Source organism: Sminthopsis crassicaudata, chromosome 5 (assembly GCF_048593235.1).
Source record: "Sminthopsis crassicaudata isolate SCR6 chromosome 5, ASM4859323v1, whole genome shotgun sequence".
Taxonomy (NCBI): domain Eukaryota; kingdom Metazoa; phylum Chordata; class Mammalia; order Dasyuromorphia; family Dasyuridae; genus Sminthopsis; species Sminthopsis crassicaudata.
In genome coordinates this window covers 135,645,476-135,667,330 of record NC_133621.1, presented here as the reverse complement: position 1 = coordinate 135,667,330, position 21,855 = coordinate 135,645,476, and positions in this window count along the sequence as shown.

The following is a 21,855-nucleotide window of genomic DNA, read 5'->3' as shown; positions in this document are numbered from 1 at the left end:
AAAATACTAAATTATAATCAGTTCTGCTAAAATGCTTAAAATTGAGAATTTATCCAGCCAATGGATGTATCAAGGAATAATCTGGAAATAGTCATTGTTTCTGACGGATTTCACCCACAAAAACCAAAGAATTCAGAAAATTGCCCCCAGCTGCAAAATACAGAAAGATAATGAGCCATACCCATCTAATCATGTGGTATTACCACTTTCTGCTTGATTTCAGTTGACCTCTTTCCACTTCTTCATACTAACTCAAGCTTCAACCCTTTGAAGACCCACTTCTATCAGCTTTCAGGTCTTCTTTAAGGTAATGTGCCACATTTAGCCATATTGATTGTATATGTTTTCTGATGAGTTGTTGTCAGAGTAGGGCTAGCTTGTATAAAAATTGTACTATTCCTACTCCCAAATTTTCTACCACAGCCAAGGCTGAGCCTCCCAGCCCCTAGTCCCTGCAATTTAGGAGCTCATCAAAATTTTCCTGCTGCCAGTAAGGGCTATCAACTTTGCCATTCTAGCCATGGGAATTGGGACATAAGTCCAGTAGTAACTAAGACTGTAGATGCTGCCATTATTTATTTTAGTATTTCTTATTATTTAATATTTCTTAACCATTTAACATTTATAAACCTCTGTAGTACATTTTAAAATTAGGGAGTTTTTTGAGTGTGTTTATATGACATTGATGAAGTTTTTGAGAGTTGTACTCCAGATGCCATATCTTCCATAAGCCCTTTGGTGATTTTTATTGCATGATTTTGCACAGAAGGGTGCATATGTTGTGTTACAAATTGTACTTAGCAGGTATTGCTTGTAGAGTAGGGGTGTAGCAAAAATGGTGGTATAGAGGAGCAGGCATTAGGGAGGAGAAGTTATTAAAACACTAATATGTAATTTGTCTTAGGCTAGGTGTGTGACCTGTTTTTGCACCCTCCATAAAGCTTTTGTTGGATCCCTAGTCTGAATGGCATACACTGTGTCAGTAATAAAAAGATGTGCTTGTCCAAAACATGGGCTGGTTATAAGTACTCTTGTTACCTAGACACTTCCTTAGGCTATATCCCTATGTAGCCACAGAATGAAGTGAAAATTGAACCAATTACCTAGATAACGAATCTACAAACTACCTTTGCCTGAGGTATAGAAATAAATGAGGGGAAAATGGTTTGGGCTTGATTTTGGTTTAAGTTATTCCAGTAATTACCTCAATTCTCCTTTTACTATAGATATGTAGACTCAAGCTTCAAGTCTGCAGGAGTGGGAATATCCAACTAAGGGCTATTTGTATGCTTTGGCATGTGAGGAATCTTCAAAAGTTTAATTCAAACCTGTTTAAAGAAAAGCTGCTTTCTAGCTTCTTTTCTTTTGAAGAAATAACATTGCAACTGGCATTACCCAAAAAAGATGAGAATCTTCCTTTTGGGCTAAGCCTGCTTTCTTTATTCTTGCTTCAGACATGATTTCTGTTTTTGATGTCCCAGGGTTGGGGATGAAAAGAATTTTGGATTTAGTTAAGTGAGTCACCAGCATCTACCTTCTTAGAGTCTCAGAGGCAACCCACTGTGTGACTGATTAGACAGGAGCAAACAAAGGAAAACAAGACAGGCATTGTGTCCTATTCAGGAATCAGCTGCTCCTGGATGGGGGATTTGAGTGTCACTTGGCCCCACTGCTTACAAGGCAGTTGTCATTTTATTTATTCCTTATAATCAGTTCCCAAAACAAGAAGGGGGCAAAATGAGCAGCCCCTCCCCTAATGCTGCAGCACATCTCTCTGGGATGGAGTAAACAATAAACATACTGCAGAGACTTAAGCAATAATTAATATTGCCCAACTGGGCAAACAAATCCTGTCCCCCCTTTCTTCCTTCTTTCATTACTATTCCCCCTCCCCAGCACTATCACCTTCTCCTTCAAACTATTTCTTTTTCTTATATCATTTCATTCTTTCAGCCTTTATATCATTTTATGGCTTACTCTGTGATAAGGGGAGCCTTTTTGTAAAACTGGGAGACATGTATGAGATCAGCTTCTGTAGCTTTTACTTATCTAGTGAATTGTTTATGATATTCCCCATGAAAGGATATTGTCATCAGCTCACAAACAATTCCACCAGGTATACAGAACCATGATTATCAATTGACATTGCCCTCTTTGAAAATGTCCCATCAATCCCCAATGTGTGCAAATAAAATGACTCAATGAAGGCACAAATAGAAGAAAAACAATGTTTGTCTTTTCTCAAGTGCTTGGAAAAAATATGTGTAACTTTTGTACAGTCTAAGCAGTCAACCTGTGATATAAAATCAGATGCAATCAGTTTAGTTTCTAAGATCACTTTCTCTGTGATTCTACATCTTGAGTCCCCAGAGGAAGCTGCTTACTTATTTAAAAAATCACTCTTTCTTTAATGGTATCAACAAGTGTTGATTCATAATTATTTTATATCTGCATAAATATATACTCTTTTCTGGAAAAGAAATTCACTAATTCCCACTACTAAGGTTGCCTCAGGTCAGTAATAATCAGAGGCAAGATTTAAATTCATATCTTCCCAATCCCCACTATACCATACTGCCTCTCTAGTTTTGTATGTATGAATATATATGTGTATACACATGTATATATAAAAGATATAATATAATTATATATATATAATAAGTTATGATAGAGGAAAACAGAACTACTTATATTTAGATATACTGTGTGTATATGTATGTATAGCACCATAATAATTTTAGTAGAACTATAGAAAGGCAGAAAAGAAAGACTTTATACATACATACACACACACATACATGATTACATATTACAATAAACACTAATTTCCAGTTCTACTATTTTTAAAAAGGCACTTTATATGATAGTGCTAAGGATCTATGTCATATTATGAATTCACGTCCTGAAGACTCTGTGTGTGACTCTGGATAAGTTATTTAGCCTCTCAATAGAATAATTCTCCAAATGCATTGGAAGAGTAAGTTTTCTGGCAGTATGTTTCTTGTACCAACAAATAATAATAATAATGATAATGATAACTAGCTTTTAGAAAGCACTTTATAGTTTGCAAAGTGCTTTACAGATATTATTTCTTTATTCACGTAGCAGTCTTGCAAGGCAAGTACTATTCCTATCACCATTTTATAGATGAGAAAACTGAAGCACATAGTGGTTAAGTAACCTGCCTGGGGTCATATATTAAGTGCCTATGGCTAGCTTTGAATTCAGGTTTTCCTGATCCTAGGTCCCCTGCTCCATTTACTATCACTTATTGAGTAGTCTAGTCTAGAAAATAAATAAATCTCAACAAACATGAAAATTTAGCTATTCAAATGTGCAATCATAAAAGCCAGGATGTTTTACAAATACTTTCACAACACTCATTGTTTTGTTCATTTACTTCATCAGAGGAAATGCTGCTATTGTGTTGCTAATTTAAAAAAAAGAAAACAATTTATATGACTAGATTGCTACAGAAATACTTTCTATCTGCTCAAAACATTTTTTCCCATTGTGTAATCATTTTTGATCCAAATCATTGAGTAAATGGCTCTAAGTGCATAATAGCATAAATTATTGTATGGAAACAAATTTTACCAATGATAACTTTCATTTTTTAAGAAAAATACCAAATCATAGTTGCGTGTTATAAGGTCTTATACATACTTTAGTTTGTAAATTATATTACTTATATATGTATTATATAAGGTATATGTATATTATATATATTGTATCCAATCTTAAGACTGGTCAGTTAATAGTAACATTAGAAAAAGTGATAGGCTGAATCAAAATAACATAGGTAAAAGATATTAGCTTTAAGTAAGGGAGCTGATATTATCAACATTCTGTTAGGCATTGAAGCAAATGTAACACATTGTCTATGTATGCAGCCAATGTGGCCATTATCTAAAAGTGATAGCATTAGCTGCATTTGGAACTTTACTTGAAACAAATAATCCTGAAGAAAAACAGCTGGTAGAACTGTGGTAAGATCATTTAAATATGTGCCTGATTGGAATGGAAATAAATAACACATTGAATCCTTTGTGTTTTAAGAACTAGAGTTGTTAGTCAAAGATGAGGAGAGAACAGGAGGAGATAGAGAAATCTTTTCATTTTGAAAATGGATCTTTCAAAACCATTCAATGTAGCTTAATAGACCCAGAAAGTACATTCTTGCCTTCGAATACTCAGATTTCTAACCCATTATCTCTTACTTGGAGGACAGAGGCACATCAGAATGAGTTTCTTCCTTTCCCTTTTTCATAAAACCAGGGCAACTTGTTACTTTTTTAAAAAAATCATTTAGTTAAAAGAAAGGATTGAATTAATTATTTGATATCAAATAGACAAAATACCATGAAACTATCTTTTTTTCTGATTTTTTTTTAATCAAATTGTGTTAGTGTTGAGGGAGGAAGGAAATTGGAGAAGAGGAGGAAGTTGAAGAGAGGGAGGAAGAGTGAGAAAAAAGGGAGGGAGAGGGAGAGAGAGAGAGAGAATTATTTTAGAGAAAAGGGCACCTCATCCTCCTTCAATAGAGTATACTGACAGCTCTGCATCATCTGCATTTCTGGCAGAATCAGCACATCCTTTACTCCCACAGGTCAGAACACCATGTGCTGATGCTAAATGACAGCAACAAAAGTCGTTCATTCTACCACCTCAGCAATAGAGGACTACAGGGTATATAATACTTGTCTCCTCCCTCACAGGGGTAGGGCAAGGCTTAATTAATAGTTGCAAAACACTTGGAGGTCTACATATAAAAGTTGCTATATAATTGTAAAGGATTGTGGTGAGGCAGGAATGGTATTAAAAATTTATTGGCGAAGGAAAGGGATTTAACAGGTGAGTTTTATGTTTTACTTTGAAAATGACACCAGAGAGAAATGAGCTGGCTTTCTAAGTACCAGAGGAAAAGAAGGGGGTGAACTTAAGAAAAGGTTCTCTATAAATCCCAAAATATTATTATTTTAGTTTTATAGCTTAGATTAATCTGATTTTAATACACAATAACAATAACCAGCACTATTCAAGCACACTATAATCATTTGTTATTGAGATTAAAAATCTCCGAATAATATGATGGTTATCTGTCTTTTGAAATGTCACTAGTGTATAATGAATTCCAAGTTCCTTAGATGTTTAACAAGGATACCTCAGCCACTAAGATATTAACTGGATTTTCTTTGATGCTCCTCAGTTTCTAGTAGGTTTCAGTTTCTGTCAGAATCACATGCTTATTTATCTTATTTGCATTTGTTCTAAAGCAGCTTTTGCATAGCAGAGCAGCAATATACACATTCTGTTGAGTTATTAAATTTTTCTCAGTTAACATTTGGGCAGAATTTACTTCCATACCAAAATAATTTGTGGGTTTTTTTAAATCATATTTTTATGGGTTCATATTCATAATGGGGTAAAATCCTTTGCCTTTGAAGACTAGTCAGTTATGCAAAGAATCAGCAGTAATGTTATAGCTATCTAGCAGGAGCCTCGGCAACCAAAGAACACCAATTCTAGCTGCATTCTCTAATGTCTTGTCACTTAATGCCATTTGTGGCTCAAATCCTCTCTCATATTAATTAGCTTTGACCTTTCAGGAAACTGAAACCTGCTGGAAACTGAGGGGTATCAGGACCACTTTCAGCCTATTTCCTCAAATATAAAATGGGATAATAAAACACTTATGGCATGGGATTGATATGAAGATCAAATGAGACAATATGCATAATAACATAAACCTTAAAGTGTTGCTTTAAATGTTAGCTATTATTATTGAAATACTTTCACTTGGTGATATCAATTTCACATTGTTAAAATTCTTAATTATGTTTACTGCCTATATTTGTCTTAAAAGTTTATCTAAATCATACTTTATTGTTTAAAAGGTACTTTGTATTCAAAAGTAATCTGGCATAGAGGATAGCAATCTAACCTTGAAACCAAGAAGACTTGAATTTTCATCTTGCTTCTAACAATATGGGAACTCAGGTGGGTGTAGTGGATAAAACCTGGGGCTGAAATCAGAGGGACCTGAATTTAAATCTACCTTTAGACATTTACTAGCTATATGATTCTGGGCAAGTCACTTATCCCTGTTTGCTTCTGTTTCCTTGTCTATAAAATAAGCTGGAAAAGGAAATGGTGAATCACTCCAGTATCCTCATGAAGAAATGCAAATTTTTTCATATAGTAACTCCAAAATTTGCTATTCTGTTGGTCTTCTGGCAGATATCCATGACAGGAAAGTTTACAACATAGCCTGATTTGGCACATATTACCAGGAGGTGATTTGGAGTTACTATATGAAAAAATGTGCAAATTATGCTCTTCTGGGCTTTGGAACTTTGGGACAGTCTGTATATGACTTCTAGGTTTTCCTTTACAACCTACTTCTTGATATTGCTACTTATACATTTGGTGTTCCACCCACATATTAGAGAAAAGGCAAATGATTCCAGAAAGTCCAATTTCCTGAAGGAAAAAAAGACTCTGAAAAGAAACCAAAATATAGGGGAGTTACATTTCAATCATGTCCCTGTTTCCAGTGAACTCACCAGGGACTTTGGAGAATTTCCTCTTGGGCAAAAACTGAAGCTCTTTCTTGATTGAGCTGAGGTATCTTGCTTCCAGTGGCTGAGTTTATTCACTCTGTGTATTTTTTGATATATTCTTCGCTATGTAACATTTCTAATTTATGTTTTGATAAATACATCCTTTTAGATAAATGGATTTGCTATATTTGTTCATTATGGAACTAGCATTTAGGGAGAAGATCATTAAGTCTATGTGCATAAATTTGTATAAATAAGTTTATAGGTGACATATAAAAGTATACCTATGCATGTATAAATACATTACATTATACTAATTATGAATATTTGTCACAGTAAAAGTGGAAATATTAGACCAATTTTTACAGATGGAGCAACTGAAACTTGTATAAGTGAAGTAGTATGTCCAAGATCCCAGCTAGTAAGTGGTAAAACTTCCAGATCTTATGATTTGAAATCCACTGCTTTTTCTATTATAGAACAATTAGCTCTTTGTAGTTATTTTAATCTATATCTACACATACTTATTTGTTAGGATTACTAAGTGAGAACTGAGGTTGTCTGGATAGTGACAAGGTGAGAATTCAGGTTGGACAATTACAAGGTGAGAACTCAGGTTGACTTGATAGAAGGAGCAAGCCCATTGGCTGAGGTGGTTCTTCTTCCTGTAATGAACCGTTGTCTCCAGGCAGTTGCTGTTAACTCTTGTCCAGAGAAGTGACTTCCCTTCTTTCAGAGAGCCCCGTCAAGCCTGATGCAATTCAGAGTCTTCTTCTCTTCCTGGAGTGCTGTCCTCTTTATCCTCCCAGAGAATGGGCGTGGGATAATGCAAGGGCTTCTGGGAAGAACCACTTCAGACAATGGGCTTGCTCCTTCTATCAAGTCAACCTGAGTTCTCACCTTGTAATTGTCCAACCTGAATTCTCACCTTGTCACTATCCAGACAACCTCAGTTCTCACTTAGTAATCCTAACACTTATTAACTTATTTATTTCAACAAGGCACAATTTTTATTTTAAGGGCTTAATGCATTGAAATCCTTCTCAATCAAAACACTTAGAATTGGCATAAATTTTTAACTGTTGCAGAGCCAATAGCTGATAATATAATGTTTACTCTGATTTTTTTTATCTTTGAACAATAACTGGTCCTTATTTAGCGTTCTAGATTGTAAAATGAAAAGTTAAATGGAGTATATGGGCCCCTGAAATTTCTCCTGTTCTGTATGACTTGTTCATGATTTTGTGGATTGAAAGCTATAGGATAATGCTCAATTTCTTCATTGTTTAATACAAATGCTCATAATTGGAAGTCAATTTTATAAAATCTGACTGTGAGTCAGTATTATTTCATAGGGCCCTGCCACATAGGCTGGTTTAGCTTTTCCTAGCACCTTACTTTCCAAAGTCTAGGATGGTTTTTCCTTAAAAAGTATTGAAATCTCTTCTTGAACTTCAGCTGAGCTGGTTCAGGGGTTTAATGCTCCTTGACCCAGCTTCCTGGTCACCCAAGGATATTAAAGAGGACAGTTTATGAGGAGTAGAATACCCTTCAAACTAGGTTCTTTTCCTGTGAACCAGAATTTTTTGGGAGGTAAAAGGAGACATTTATACTGCTATCTTCAGTTCTTAGCCCTACAACAGAGATTTTTAAACCTTTTTTGTAATGGATCCCTTTGAGAGTTTAATTAAACATTTTGGCTTTTTCTCAGGATACTGTTTTTTTTTTTTTAATATGTAAAATAAAGTAGAAATATTTGCAAAGGAAAAGAATTATATTGAAAAGCCTTTATAGTTAATCCATGGATTCCTCTCTAACACAGTAACTAACTATGGAATAAAGTTTGGTAGATATATATCGTTAGTTTTCTCTTTCTCACTTTAAGTTTATAGTTTTTTAGATCGGAAAAATTGCCAAGCAAATGCATTTAACTATCTCACGCTATGTAATCTATATCTTGCCAAAAATTTATACATCATTTCTATATTTTAAGCTATATTGGTCCAGGAATCCAGATTCTCATCTCAAATATCCTCCTCTTAATGAGCTGTTTAATTCCCAGATTTTACTTTCCTTTCCAAAACCCCATCCTTCAATTTGCAATAGGGATGAAAATACTCCTTTACTCCCAGAGTCTGTATCAATTTCTAGGACTCCATAATCCCATCAGCATTTATCTGGCATTCAAGACCTCCTGCAGTCAGCCACCCATTTTAGCTTATACTATTTTTCTCCTATTACCCTGTGTTCTATACAATTGGGACCCACATGTTTTCCTAACTCCCTGTTTTTATTCATTCTCTTTTCTTTTTCTAGAAAGCCCTTTCACCAACTCTCTAAATGTTCCACCCATATTCTAAGGTTCAGCTCAAATACAACTTCCCAGAAGTCTGTTTAAATACCCTCTATTTGGTAATCACTTCTTTCAAACCTCAATATTTGTTTGAATGTCCTTTCCTGCTTACTATTTTATTGTAGTTATTTGAACATGTCTATCTATTAGACTTTTTATAGCATTCTTCTCCATCCCCTAGCATATAACATGATGCTTACTAGATCTTTGTTGTTTGGACCAACTCAAATTTTTTATGTTTCAATTAAGACTATTTTTCTTTTTTTTTTTCCCCTAGCCTCAACAAAGATGACACAATTAGTTAACTTTCTGGCCATTGTGTGAGGAGATGTTAAGTTCTAGAATTTGTCAAAGTACTATCAGTTCTGAAGGCTGATTTCCTCATATAATGTAAAAGAAAAATTCTGAGAAATGTTAAACTCTTGCTAGCCTTTTATAATTAGAATACTGATTGTAAAATGTTAAGTCTGAATAACCAAAAATAAAATCACTCGCCTACAAAGTTGTGATATTTTTCTGAGGAGACATCAATAAGAAGAGGAAATATATGTGACAAAATAATTTATAGAATATTTTGTTGGGAATAAAGAATATATATATATATATATATATATATATATATATATATATATATATATATATATAAAACATCACATACATACATATGTATATGTTAATTCCCATATTAATTAATGAACAAGTGATCAAAGGAAATGAATAGTTTACTCCAGAGGACACCCAGATTATAAATCTTCATATGCATAACAGTACAATTTCATTAACAGTTAATATGGTTTTAATTAATGGTTTTAATTTTTAAGGTACTAGTAATTAAACCAGTAAAATAAATTAAAATGATTAAAAATTCAGTTTTTGGGTAGGCTATGAGAAAACAGGTAGAAATGCATTTTTGTAACATGCAAGGGTTAGGTTAGCTATCCCCATCCCAATTAATCACAGAAGAACCAGACACCTCAATTAATCAAAAGTTTTAACTAGGTGTGAACAAGTCCTTAATCAATTTGTGCAGATTAAAGTGCTTCCACTGTTGGATGAAATTATATGAAACCACATGGGAATCTTGTGTCTGGTTAAAAGAATAAGACATACTTTAGGATTGCTATATTAATATGATAATATATATATATATATATATATGTATATGCATATATACATATATATATATATATATTTTTTTTTTTAAGAGTAATTAGTTTGGTAAGCCAATACAATGGTGAAGGACTCCAAGCTTGGAAATAACATAAGCCGACAGACCCTCATGTCTGTACCAAACATATTAAAGGAAAGGGGAGATTGTGTCCAGATATAGTGTTATACTCCTGTGTCTCCTTCACTGACTATGTCCCTAAAGAGACTAGCCCACAGATAGGTAGTGCAACCAGAAGATAAATCAAGGATAAACTAGATTCATTGAAGAAAGCTGTCTCAGAACATGGGTCTTTGGGGAAGAGATAAAAGTTAGCTATGAATTTTGAAAGGGCAGAAACCTCTCAAGTCAAGCAGAGAGCTATACCTAAAGGAAACTTCATGAGATCTCTACAAAGAGAATGATCTTTTAGTAACCAAGAACCGTTAGGCGCCATTTTACCATAAGTATTCTTTTTCCTTGTGTCTCTCCACCATTATATTTTATTTTCAATATTGGTAGTTGTATTGAATCCTATTTTTTTACATTTTACACCATCTAAATAATTGTGCTTAGCTCCAGAGATAGAAGCAACTCCTTGACAAGATGATGTATACCGAATGGTATAGTTTATCTGCAGCTTGAACTAGTATAACTACAACAACCTTCTGAGGCACAAAATTCTTTACAGTTACCTGTAGACTTGATTATTTCCCAGATCCATTGTGTGGTAGGGGAAGAGAGCAAGTAAGCACCAAACTAATTAATTGGTGATAAGAGACATTATCTATAGAGGGAAAAGAGGCAGCTGCTCAGATTTCAGCATGAACTTAAGAATTCTAAGAACCTCAATGGCTGGTACTTGAACCAATCCTCTCTACTTAAAAGATAAGAGATAATACTAGAAATTCAGTCCCTCAGAGTTATCCTATAGAATTCTCAGAAAGTCAATAGCAACTGTAGTGTAGGGACATGGCACATATATGTATGTATGTATATATATATATATACACATATACATACATATATATCATACATATACATATGCATGTATATGTATGATATATATAATATTATAATATATATATACATATTGATAGCAATATATACATATATATATATTGCTATCATTTGCCAACAGCTTTTTTTATAGGAGCATCTCTTTCAACAAAAAGGTACCATTAAGTAGAACAAAACAATATATTGCCCATGATTGACAGTGTACCCATTCTGTACCCATAGTTCACCACTTCCCTACTAAGAGAAAGGAGTATATTTTATTGTCAGTTCTTTGGAAAAAAAACCAGTCATTTCATTGAAATGAGTTCTGAATTTTTTTTACTTTATTTTTCTTTACCTTTTTTTTTTCTTTATGCACTTTACATTTCCTGGCAATTGTGTATATTTTTCTTATGATTTTGCTTACTTTCTTCTGCATTGATTCACATAAGTTTTCCCAAGTTTTTTCTGAATTGATTATATTTGTGTTTTTTTCTATCACAACAATTTCCATTGCATCTGTATATCATAATTTGTTTAGTCATTCCCTTCTTGATGGGCTCAATTTCCAAGGTATTGTTTGTTTTTATTAAAACAAGATATTGTTTGTTTTTATTAAAAATCAATGGTACAGTGAATATTTTCTTATATACAATAAGGCCAGTCTTTTTTGGAGAACAATCTGGTAATATAGTAGGAGTTGTGGATATTCACACCCTTTGGTGTAGTATTATGAATTGAAAAATATACCCTGAAGACATAATGGCAAAGGAAGTAAAATAATTTTAGTAAGTTCTTCATAATTGATTTAATTATAATCATTTATATGAATTAATTGTAAATTAAAATGGTAGTAACCCATATGACCCAAAATTTTTTTAAAATGCCTGAGAAAACTAAGGCATAATCACATAATTAAATTAGTATTAGGATAGTTATGGAAATTTATACATATATAGACTGTGTAAATACATGATAAGTTGTATGTTATAGCTCAGAACAGAAACAATATGGATTATAGCTATGTAAAAATATATGTTCTTTGCAGATTTTTGGGGGGGATAGAAAGTCTGAATTCTTAAAGGCCATAATACATCCTACCAACAACATTTCCTTAGGCAGGCAACAAACATCTAATAATAATTATAAACAATTTACATTTTTATAGTTCTGACTATATGCCAGACACTGTGCTAAGTGCTTTATAACTATTCTCTCATTTGATGCAACAACCCTGGAATATAAATGCTATTATCCCCATTTTACAGATGAGGAAACTGAGGCAAAGAAAAGTTTGCATAACTACTGAGTATCTAAAGTTATACTTGCTGACTCCAGCTCCAATGTTATATCCATTGTGGCTCCTAGCTGCTCGAGTAAGCACATACTATCAGACACTATGTTAAGTGCTAGAGATACAAATGTAAAAAACAGTCTCTGCTCTTTCAAAGAGTTGACAATCTAATGAAATAGATAACATGAAAATAACTATATACAAATAAGCCATATACTGTACAGAGTAAGCTAGAGATAATCAATAGAAGAAAGGCAATAATATTAAGGGAATCAGGGAAGACTTCTTTTAGAAGATCAGATTTTAACTGGGGAAGCTAGGAAAACTAGGAGTCATATATAAGGAGGGAAACAATTTCAAATGTGGGGAGGAGTCAGCAAAAATGGTTAGAGTCTGCTTTGAGAAACACGGAATCCGTTATCACTTCATTGAAGAGACATGGTGTTATAAATACGGTGTAAGAAGACTAGAAAAGTATTAGGAAGTAGCTTTGAATACCATGGGATTTTATATTGAATCCTGGAGATGAGAGAGAATCAATAGGAATTTATTGAATAGAGGGTAATATTATCAGATCTGCCCTTTACAGAAAGGGCATTTATATTCATTTTTTTCAGTCAAGTAGAAGGTGACTAGAAAGGGGAGAGATTAGAGGCAGGGAGATCAACCAGAAGATTATTGCAATAACCCAGAGAGAAGACTGGGAACTGATTGTGGATCACAACATGATGTTTTCATTTTTTGTTATTGTTTGATTGTATTTTGTTTTCACATTTTTGTTCTTTTTTGATTTGATTTTTCTTGTGCAGCATGATAATTGTGGAAATATGTATAGAAGTATTACACATATTTAACAATATTGGCTTACTTGCCATCTAGGGGAAAGGGGAGGAGGAAGGAAGGAAGGAAGAAAAAAGTTGGAACACAAGGTTTTGCAAGGATAAATGCTGAAAACTATGTTTTGAAAATAAAAGGTTTTTAAAATATAAATTAAAAAATAAAAAACATTATTGCAGTAGTTCATATATGAATATATGTAAATGTGTAAAATGTATTTACACATATATGATGAGGGACTGTACCAGGGTGATGACCCATAAAGTCCTCTTTCTAACATTATAAGGCCAGATTAGCTAAATTTGTAGAGGCTTATTATTAGATAGCTACTAATCAGGTAAAGGATTTATTGCTCATAGCACTTCACAAAAACTATCTATGAACATTCTACATGTAGAGAAAATAGTCTCTCTTAGTATTTATGCATTGAAGTATGTAGCTACCAAATATTGACAAAGATGTATTTTTAACAAAGTTGAATATAAAATACTTTAAGCTAGGGATTGATTCAATTTTATCTTTGTAGACTTGTTACCACACAGTATCTTGAATATTTAAATAAAAGAATGAAATAACATTTTTATGTATTTATTATGTAAGAGGTACTTTAAAATTCCTATTGAATAAGTCAGAATGATTGGGAGAGAACTTAGAGTATGTATACAACATTTCATAATCCTTATGTTCTTTTTTTTTTTTTTTTTTGGTAGAAGTTGTTTGTCCACATTTTTTAATACAGTTAAAAGAGTTCTACTTTCTTCTAGTTCTACTAAAATACAAAGTCCTTAAAATGACAGCGAGCACAAGGAGCACGTCATATGGCAACCTCGAGAGAATATTCATTTTAATTGCATTGATCTTACTCCACAAGGTTAAACACAATTGTTCCCCAAGTTATATATCATTTTTATTGAGGTTAATGTGGAGTCAAGATCCAATTTCAGCAGCTCCTTTGAGTTATTTGATGGGTTCTCCCCAGCCTCTCCAACCTATTTAGTGATACATGTTCATTTTAATTCTAATTCCTGGTGTCACACCTAAGCACTACCTAAAACTTTTACTTTTTTTTTTTTTTTTTTTTTTGTAATCCCGAGCACCTGTAAAATAGGGATATTAAAATCCCTACCTTCCAGCATGGTTGTGAGGATCAATTGAGAGAGATAATATTGCTTTTTAAAATGCTAGCTACTACTTTTCTCTTTGAATGGGCTTTCCCACTAGCTATAGGTTACCAATGCTTGGAATATACTTCCTTTTCTTTTCCTTCTTTTAAAATTATTGTCTTTTTTAAAGATTCAGCTTTCCTTATATACTATGCTTATTTATATGCCCCCCCCCATGGAAGGCTACAATTGTTAAATTTTTGTTTTCATGTCCTCAACTTTGCATAAAATAGATTTTAAATGTTTCAGTTCAATTGAACCCAAACCCTCTGAATCTGCTTCCTCTTCCTTAAAATGGTAATATTAATATTTTTACTACTCTTATCACAGGATTGTGGTTTAAAACACTTTATCATTTTTGATTGTTGCAATCCTAATTCTTCATGACCTTATTTGGATTTTTCTTGGCAAAGATGCTGGAGTGGTTTGCCGGTTCCTTTTCCAGCTCATTTTACAGAAGAGGAAACTGAGGCAAACAGGGTCATACACCTAGTAAAAATGTCTGAGGCTGCCATCTCAACTATAAAATGAGGTTGATTATATCACCAGACTTTTGAAGGGTTTTGTGTATGTGTTGAATTAATATTTGTAATGTGCTTAGCACAATATCTGGCATGTAGTAAGAGTTTTGCAAATGCTTACTATTATTGTTATCATTATAATGATTATTATTTTATATTATGATTATTACCTTTATCTCACAGGTTTTATGCAAAGAGAGGTCTTTAAAAATGTGGAATAAATTACTATGACATGTAATAGTAGAAGTAGTAGCAGCAGTAGTATTAGTAGAGATGGTACCCTTGGCAATATTGTTTTTTTTTTGTTTGTTTGTTTGTTTTTTTGAGGCTGGGGTTAAGTGACTTGCCCAGGGTCACACAGCTAGGAAGTGTTAAGTGTCTGATACCACATTTGAACTCGGGTCCTCCTGAATTCAAGGCTGGTGCTCTATCCACTGTGCCACCTAGCTGCCCCCGGCAATATTGTTTTGTCAAAGTCATTGATTAAAAAAAAATTTCAGTACCAAATCTCATTAAATCAGAGGACAATGAACACAGCAAAACTTTATGCACAATAAAATGACACATTGTGTACCTATTTATTCTTCTATTCTCAATTGTAATTATGGGAATGTTTAGGAAATAGTAATAATAGCTAACATTTCTTGAGCACCTATTATGTGCCATACATTGTGCTGGGTACTTTATAACTATCTCATTTAATCCTCACAATAGCCCTGAAAGATAGATGCTATTATTATGCCCATTTTACAGACGGGACACTAGGGCAAATGGGTTAAGCAGCTTGCTCAGAGTCACAGTAAGCATGCCAAGAACTCTTTAAGGCAGAAAATTTGTTATACATCATCATGCCTCAATCTCTAGGACCAAGCCTGAAGCTTTAATAGAAAGAAAGGTGCAGAATGAAAAAAGCACTTTGCCAAAAGTCAAGATACCTGGATTTCAGCTTAGCTTCTGTCAATTATTCAATTATTGAACTGAATTATGACTTGGACAATAATTCATTTTTTGAATTTAGGTAAATAGCATAAAATCCCTATGCTTAAAATAATATGTTGCAGGCTAAAAATCATCTTCCTTGGCAGAGAAAAGAGGAGTAAAATAGGATCAATCCTTTCTAACCTTCCTGTCACAGTCTCTCATCATTCTAGTCATTGTGCTCAGTGGTCCTAGCAATTCTCTCCTCTAAAAAAACTAAAGACACAGAGCAGCCTTTTTGTTATTCTTAGTATTCATAGTTAGCTTTACCTGACAGGGTTTTAGCATAACTAACATTTTTTTAAATGACTCCTTTATATTCATTGTAAATTGTCTGCTCTTGTTTATACATCTTTTGTACAAGTCTTTAAATAACCTAAGTTGATCAATGAATTCTCTGAACACCCACATTAGTCTGTATTGATATCTTTCCTGTTCTTCATTTGAATTATTTGTGATTTTATTAGCATTTTTAAATGAACATCCCATCTCTTCTGCTGACTTTTTTCTATAGACAGTTACCTATCCTTTTCTGAATTCTTTAAAATCCACTCTTCCAAAATTTAGATTGCACATTAATGTTGCCCATCTTTTCCTTCCTTATACATCTTTATTCCAAATAATAAGGTAGTATGGTTACTTCTTCCCCAGGTTCCTGTCATTTATACTTTGTCAACCAGTCCCTGCTTATTGGTCATAATCACATGTATAATCCATTTGTTACTTCCCACATCATTTAAAAAATTAAATTATCATCAATACAAGGCTAAATTGTATTAACTGCTCTGCTTGTAGCAGAGATGTTAGTTGCTGCTTGGATAGTTGATGCTCTCCATCAATATTATATTATGCCTCTTTTCCAAATTGTTATTTTTATACTTCACTCATTGTTCATTTCCTCTTTCTGGCCAGCAGGTTTGTCATATATTTCCATCACAAAAATGCTTTTATTTGTAATACCATTGATCCTTGCCCAGATGACCTCCACCATTCATTTTTTCCCCTGACTCATGGATTTCCTCCCAGGATGGTCTCTTTTTAAAGTATTCTTTTGTTTTACTGATCCTCTGACCTTTGATATAATCTGTTCTTTTGGAAAAAAGTTAATCTCTCATCACCATATTCCAGTGTGGCGTCCTATCTCACCTATGAGATAGAATTTTTGCTTCTTTATGTTAAGATCTCTTGATCTTTGACTTATTATTCTTAACTCTGCACATTCATGGGTAGGCATGGGGTTTGAGTATGATAATTGACACTTTTATTGAATAATGGTTCCCATGAATTAATGGTTCTCTCCAGTGATATCCTTTCCTGTATTGTATTTGCTATTCTCTGTAGTTTCTAGCTTAGCAGATGTATGCAAGAAGATTTTGCCTTCCTGTTTTCAATTTAAAGCTTTCTCAATAAGCTTTATAAGTATCCAAACTAATATATTTTCTTCTGGCTCTCATTAGATATGCTTTATTTTTGGCCACATATTCATCCTATATCTGAATCTTTAGTCCACACATTTCAAACATTTTCTCAGATACTGTGTTAATCTTGGTGTTCATTTTTCTTGTCCTTTCTTTTTGGAAGCTAGTCAGTCAATAAATAATTTATCACAAGCATTTGCTATGTGCTGGGCACTGTGCTAAGCACTTGGGATACAAAGGAAGGCAAAAATAGTTCCTTACCTCAAAAAATCTGCATTTTAATGATGAAGAAAAAGTATAAATAACTAGGTACATACAAAATTTGCAGAAAAGATGAAAGGGATATGGAAGAGGAAAGTTAGCAATTAGAGGAACTGTGAAAGACCTCCTGCAGAAGTTGAGATATAAACTGAGCCTTAAGAAAGGCCAAGAAAGTAAAGAGGTGGAGATGAAAATAAAGATGTGGAGGGAAGGGAGCAAAGCATTCCAGGAATGGAAGACAGCAAGTTAAAAGTATGGAGACATAGGATATAGTATCACATTCACTGATTACTCTGCATGAAAGAGAAAAGTGCCACTGGATTAATTGACCATTTATTCAGTAATGTGGGACACTGAGGAGGGAAGAGGCAAATGACATCTTCATCTATAGCTGATTTCTGGGTAATAGACATAAAAATAGCTGACTGGTCTATTAGTTGGAAAGAATAGGACTGAATAATCAAGATTTTTGTTCTTTGAAGTCAGGACTGGTGGAGAAATTTTATACAACTGCTAAAAGTAGTGATAAAAAAAATCACCCTATATACTCTCCAGTCATCAGCTTTTTGTCCAGGAGTCCATAACCAATAGCTCATCATGATTAGAAATCGTTCTTCTGGTCCTAATATGACCTCATATTAGGTTCCAGTGATGAAACTCTTGGTCTGATTCCTTTACAGTTTCCTATAAGAGTAATCTCCTGTGTCTGAAGCTCTATCTTATTTTCCTGTCTGGTATCTCTATTTCCCTAAGACCATTTGATACCATAATCACTGGGACTTGCTTTATCAGTCCTTCTAGAGATCAAAATTCCATCCTTGAACAGCAGCTCTGTGACTAGCTCCTCATTTCTGGTACTTGATTTCCTTGCTATTTCATTATTTACCCCTATGAATCTCTCTCTTCCTATATTCTACTGTCAGATTCCTGCCATTATGCTCTAGAACATTTATCTGTTGCCTATTGATAGACATTGTTAGACTTAACTACTTGCTTTCCTGAATTTTTTTTCTTTTCATATGAATATAAGATCACAAATTTAGAGCTAGAAAGGACCTTATATTTAATCCAGTTCATTTTCAACCTTATCTCCAATTTTACAGATCAAAAATCAGGCTTAGTGAAAGTAACTAAGTTAACAAAAGACATCACAGGTAGTAAATTAAAAAGACAAGATTTGAAACTAGCACCTCATCTTCAAATTCACTACTCTTTCCATTCTATTATGTTCTGCTGCTTTTCCATATCCCCTTTTCACTGGCTTTTTGATATTTAACTTCCATGTCTAATAATTCCAAAACATGTCCATCCAGTTGGTGACCAACTTCTACTTATAATACTCATTGCTTTTTTTCTTTCAGACTTTACTTATGAGTTGGTGAAAATTTTTTACATAGTATCAGCATTTTGTCCACTTTAATAGCTATGGGCTAAGAGACTCTGAAATAGAAATTCACAATTCTAAGATAAATGTGGAGAGACATGATCCCTTCATAATCAGGTGTTAGTCAAAGTGAAGCATCTTTTAACATAACATACATTTTATGACTCTTTTAGAGGTTTTGTTTAACATGTGGAAGAATGGCTCTTATCAGCAGTTCTTTCTAGTCTGGGAAAGCCCCTTGGGATAGTCATGAATGCTTGCCTTGCAGTAGCACTCCCTGGGGTATCATAAGATTAGGCAGAAGTAAATGGTTATAATGTCCTACATAATGAAGGATAGGGAAGAAAATAATAACAGTACTAATAACTCTCATTAATATAGTACTCTAAGGTTTTCAAAGTACCATGATCACAATCTTATTATTCCCTAAGATAGAACTAACATTTCCCTGAAGCATTTTTCTTCCTATCTTCAATATGAAGAGGCTTTACCTAAAAAAAGACAAAACATCCTTTTCTTGGACCTGATTGGATTTCACCTTTCCCATTTTGTCTTCAATTCCCACCTCCTCAAAACAGAAGGCCCAGAACATAGATTCCCCCAGGGCCCCAGTTGGCTCTGGTTTCCCTAATTCAGTTAGTTTCCTGTTGATTTAGGGATATAAAAAGTCCCAGCTACCTGAAGTCCAGATGTCTCAGACTTTGTGGATGCTTAAGACCTCAGAAGTCACTATATCCAGTTCCCTTGCTGATCTTGCTGAGGAGATGGGGTGAGAGAAGCTGAGTCTAAAAAAGTTGAGAATAAATGTATTCTTGTTGCATATCTTTGTTCTATTAGGCAAAATAAACCTCCTTTGTTAAATGTTTGATTTATGATTGCTTCATTTCATGCTCAAATTAAATCTAAACTATAGAGCCATACTTATATTTCCTATAGTAAATACGTGAAAACTAAGAGACAATAACAGTTCAATGTTTGTGAATTTGTGAATTATGGATTTGGAACTTTAATTCCTCTTTTGGGTTTAAGATCAGTAGTCTCTCCACTATGAAACATTGTCTCTAAGAATCTATCTCACTTTAAAGGAGGGTAAAGGGAAAAATAATTCAGAACAGAGAAATTACTAAAGGCATAAGTAAATAAATGACGATATTTTAAGAAGTTCCTGAGAGGCAAGCAGTGGATAGAGCCTCAGATATTTAGTAACTGTATGATTCTGGGCAAGTTAAGAAAAGAAAAAAAGAAAAAAGAAAAAAAAAAAAAAAGAAGAGTGCCGTCTGCCATTGAGGAATCCAAATCACCCCATCCAAATGGTTGAATTACAGGTCTTGAATGTTCTCCCACCTCATCTTTACCTTGTACATTCTCTGGTTTCCTTCACACTCAGCTCAATTATTCCCTTCTGCTGGAGGTTTTTTTTTTTTTTTTTTCTCAACTCCTCATAGCTATGAAACCCTTCCTCTATAAATTTACTTCTTCCCTCTTTTAAATGTCTCTAATATATATTTAGTTACATACATCTTGTTTCCCCATTACAACATAAGTGGTTAGCAATGATTTTTGTTTTTCCTTTGCAACTCCAGTACATAATACAATGTCTAGCATATAGTAAGCACCTAATAAATGTTTAACAAATGATTTAAAGAATTGGTGAATGTGACTGCTGAATCACAGTCAGCAACAAGTGAAAGATCTGAAAAAGTGGGATAGGTACCAGGGACTTAGGATATGTCCCTTAAGTTTAAAAGGGGGTATGTGGAGAATATAGTCTGAAAACCAAGGCCAGTGACTTTGAGATTCATTCCTAGGAAAAAAGACTATGAAAGATCATGTCAGAGATTATGAGGGAACATTTTTAAGTGGTTATCAAGAGGAGCCAGCATGGGTATATCTAGAATACATCATTTTAGATTAGTCTTATTTCCCTTTTTGGCAGAATTGTTAAACTGGTAGATGGGAGGGAAATTCTAACTTTAATTTTTTTCCATTTTAGTCAAGTTTTAAACAAAATTTCATATACTATTCTTGTGGGGAAAAAATGGAAAGATGTGGGCTAGCTGATATTTGAATTAGATGGATTTGGAATCAGTTGAGTGGTAGGGATCAAAGTCTACTTGTTAATGACTTGGTGTTGACTGAGTAGGAGGCTCCCAGTGGAGAGATTATCCAGTGTTATGGGCTCGGTTTCTGTTATTGAATAATTTACTCATAAATTGGATAAAGGAATCAATGACATGCTTAACAGGTTATAAATGATAGTTAGGTGATGCAGTGAAATAGAATGCCAAGCTTGGAGGAAGATATGAGTTCAAATCCAGCTTCAAGGTACTTCCTAGCTATGTGATCTCAGATAAATTACTTCTGTTTGCTTTATTTTTTTTCTTATCTGTAAAATATAAATCAGAATGGCACTTGGCTCTAAGAGTTGGTGTGAGAATCAAATGAAATAATAATAATTATAAAACCCTTAGCAAAATACCTGGCACATAGTAAGAACTTTAGCAGTTGTCTGTGATGATGATGATGGCAGTTAGATGTCAGAGTGGATAGCACACTTAAATGAAGAATTTGAATTCAAATTAGGCCTTAATTAGTTGAGCATACTTGGATAAATTCATTTAACTTCAATCCTATCTGTAAAATAGAGTTCATGATAGCATTTATCTTTCCCGGTTATTGTGAGGATCAATTGAAATAATATTTATAAATTGATTAGCACAATATTTGCATATAATAGGCACTCTTCCCTAAAGAGTGTGGTCAAATCCTTATGGAATTACCTTTTATGTCCAAATCATGTAACCATTTTGACTTTATTTTGGTATGGAATGTGAGATATAGGTCTATGCCGAGTTTCTAACTTATTATTTTCCAATTTTCCCAGCAATTTTTGTGAGATAGGGAGTTCTTACCTCAGAAGTTATACTTTGGGGGTTT